Source organism: Scyliorhinus canicula, chromosome 16 (assembly GCF_902713615.1).
Source record: "Scyliorhinus canicula chromosome 16, sScyCan1.1, whole genome shotgun sequence".
Taxonomy (NCBI): Eukaryota; Metazoa; Chordata; class Chondrichthyes; order Carcharhiniformes; family Scyliorhinidae; genus Scyliorhinus; species Scyliorhinus canicula.
Genome location: NC_052161.1, coordinates 116,844,187 through 116,848,177, shown reverse-complemented (window position 1 = coordinate 116,848,177; position 3,991 = coordinate 116,844,187).

The window sequence follows — 3,991 nt, the reverse complement described above, 5'->3', positions numbered from 1 at the left end:
TCTGCCCAAGGTGAATGCAATGTGACACCAATATGACTGACCTCCAGGTCTACACCTACCAGCATAAACACCAGCAGGGCAGCCTGAGTGTTCCTAAACATCGAGGGAATGTGTACCCAAGGGAATCACTGACCCATCAGCAAGGCCCAGAGTCCCAACCTAACAGCCACAGAGAAGCCAGCAGCATGGATAAATGCAGCATCTTATTTAAAGAAGCTGTTGAGAAAGGCCGCTGCGTCATCTCTCCTTTTTCTCTCCTTGCCGGAGAGGAGGGCACAAACTCGAGGGAGAGGGTGGGCACAGGAGGACGAGTGCCCCAGCCCGTCAACCTGACTGCAGTGGAGGAGGCAGCGCTTGGCATTGAGAGAGTGGCACCTGCTGAGGAAGTGAAGGTGCCGAGGGTGAAAGGTTACTGAATTCAGAAGGTGAAGGGGATGGAGGGAAACTCCTCCCTGTGTTACAGCAGCTGTCTGTTCTCATTATCCCCTTCTACCTCCCACAGGGCCAGTTCGGAGGAGGGGGCATCATGCCAGTATAATTGCAGCATTACCGAGATCCTCAGATAACATGAACGCCACAAACCCAACACCATCACAGTATTCAAACACACTCTCCACCAGCCGGTGGGTCCTTATGCGCGGTTAGAAAGGCTGGCACTGGATGAGGAACATGTCAATAGTGAGCAGGAGGTGAGAGAAGGAGAGGCAGCTGATAGCAGTCCCCCGTAGATTTTTAAAAAACACTTCCAATGATGGGGCAATTTAGCGTGGCCAATCCACCTACCCTGAACATCTTTGGGTTGTTGGGGTGAGACCCACGCAGACACAGGGAGAATGTGCAAACTCCCCGCGGACAGTGACCCGGGGCCAGGATCGAGCCCGTGTCCTCAGCACCGAGAGGCAGCAGTGCTAACCACTGTGCCACCATGCCGCCCGCAGAGCCCCCCCCCATAGATGATGGAGGACACACACAGCCCTGCTCAGGTGCACAGCCTGCGGCATCACAAACAAAGCAGTTCTACTCAGGATGGCACAGTGACACAGTGGTTAGCACTGCTGCCTCACAGCGCCAGGGGCCCGGGTTCAATCCCGGCCTTGGGTGACTGAGTAGGGTTTGCACGTTCTCCCCGTCCCAGACTGGCATCTGGTTTGTGCTGAATTGAAGTCAAGGTACATTAATATCAACATTAAGCGCCATGGAATTACCATAATGGGAAAGCAGGTATAAAGATGCACTTTTATAGACATCATTAATGAACACTAAAGGTTTTTGTTGATAAGAATTGTACAGCAACCTCAAGGCTGTAGTCAGCTCCCAAAATGTCTCCTTGTCTAACATCCTATCGCACCATGGGGTCATTTCACACTCTGAGACCCAATTGGCCACCCAGGTCATGTGACCTTTACTCTGCTGTGTTGCCCTTAAAGGAACAATCACCACAATGACTATTCATCAGGTGAGGATGAGATAAGTCTCCATTGTGATGCCTCCTCTGCTCAGATAGCCAGTGGCTCATGCAGAGAATGGCCGTCAGTGCTAATTGGACTGAATTCTGACACTGAGCAGCATCTTCAGGTGAAAGGCAATACGGAGGGAAAAGAATCCCAGGGTATCACATGACGCACTTGTTTAAACAACGTCCATGAATCCGCCATACAGATCAGCCCTTTGTTTAAACTGTGCTCACCATCAATCAGCCTCACACTGTGAAATGGAAGACATTCATCAACAATGACTGGATGCCACAACGAATCTGTGAGCCAATGAGCGTTGCCAAATGGTACAGAGGTCATGCTGAAACATTAAGGCAGACTAATTGTCAAGACATGTGTACTTAAGACATATCTGGCATTATTTCTTAATGATGAGGAACACCCTCCATTTAGAGATGGCAGATCGGCAGACCTTATGGTAATTGCAACTTTACCTCAGCAGCAAAGTTCCCACAATGTCTCCACAGTAATGATACGCCTTAGTTCCAACAGAAAGGCTTTGTTACCTCAGTGGGTTTACAACAATTATATCCAATCAAATAATGGTTTTGCTCATTGTAACAAAAGTGCCTTTGTCATCGACTCCTCTGCATTGTGCCTCTCTCACCTGATGGATTCCTGGGTCTGCAATGGGTAATTAATTCAAAGCTTTAGTGCGTAATTCCAAGAATTAAAATACTGAGGTAATCTGACAAGACAAAGTAGTTATGATTATGGTTTATTACTTTTAATCTCCTAACAATCCTCCTGAATAAACAATAGCCACTTTAATTTTAATCTCAATAGTTGATGCAGCGGATCTTTCACAAGAAAGCTCGAATACAAAGAACTAGAACTGACTTCGACTGTTGGCAAGGGCAATTGTCAAGACCTTAGATCCTCGGATTATCCTGCATTTAAAAATTGTACCCAGCTAATAAATCCTGCCCACAGGGACTGAATAGGAAATGTCTCGCCCCTTATCGCAATCCTTAAAACCATCTGATGTGACCATCAATTCACAAGACACGTGATTGGAAGTGAACAGTGGTTTTAATAATCTTACAACAGAGCCTGCCTGCGACGAGATGAATTGGCAGGCAGGCAAGATGAACTGGCAGGCAGGCTCACGACTGCAACGCTTTATACTTCCGGTTAGTGGGAGGAGCCATGGGCGGAGCCAAGGGTGGAGACCAGTACAAACTCCTCATCTCCCCCTATGGGCAGAGCCGCGCAACGGCTCGTATACAGAGCCCACAGGGACACAATACATATACTGGAACACAGTGTGAATTAGTAGGTCTATAATTCACCACCATCCCAGAACATTTCCCTCAGTTAAGTACTTTGAAGGGCATTGATAGTCTTTAAGTGAGCACAGAAGCCATTTTGTGCACATAATGTGTAGAAGACACTGTGTTGGTGGGGGGAGGGAGGGGATTGTTGACCAGAATACTGGGAAACCTTCTTGCTATTTTTCAACTGATGCCATTGGGTCTTGAACCGTCCCCCAGAACCAGTGGGTCCGGCAGGCGGGGCCTGATACACCCAGGCAGCAGAATTCTAATTGTCTAATATCTGATTTAGCTCCTGTGGGATGTGGAAATGCTCCTGGTCAGAATTAACTGCTATCTTGAGTTCCGGCATGTGACAAGTCGACGGCAAGTTAAAACAACAAGGCGAAAGGAAAGGTCTCAGACTGGATTCTAATAAAGGATCAACTCAGGGCTGATATCTGGAAGTGTTGTACACATAAAGCAGTGATGGGAAACCTGTGGCCCACCTGGATTCTGAGGGCAGCCCACGAGGCATTTTGTTGACCTCGCGCAGGATCGTCGCATTCCACTGATTTCCATCCGTGTAGTTTTGTTACCTACCGCTTTGACTGAAGTGATTCCCACGTAAAGCAAGGACGAGTGAAGTGAGGTGCGTGCTGATTGCTCACAACGTTGACTGTGAGTTGCGTGGGTTTCACTCCCACAACCCAAAGATGTGCAGGGTAGGTGGATCGAACACACTAAATTGCCCCTTAATTGGGAAAAAAAAATGAATTGGGTAGTCCAAATCTATTTTTAAAAACTGACTGTGAGAGCAGTGCGCTCCCTCTGTGTGCAAAGTGTAAACTTCTGTTTTTACCATTTGAAGTTGTTGCTAGTTCGATTAATACATAAATGGTGAAGCATTTTCTATAACTTGTTATGAAATATTCAGCATGTATTAAATGTATTTAATCTTATTCATGGGGTCATGGTTCGTGAACAAGCCTGATTTCAATCTTGCCGCCCACTGAGATGAAGGAGGGTCACTCATGTGGTTCACTCACCAGCCAAGATTACCCATCACTGGCATAAAGCATGATTAATACCGAGAATGATTTCTGCATAGGCTAGTGGAGGAACAAACTCTGCAGCCATTCAAAAAGGAGCTAGGTGCTGTGATAGGGGATTGCAGGTCTACGTGAGGATAAGGTAGATGGGCTGAATGGCCTCTTCATACCGACTGGTTTTGCCTTTTCTTTT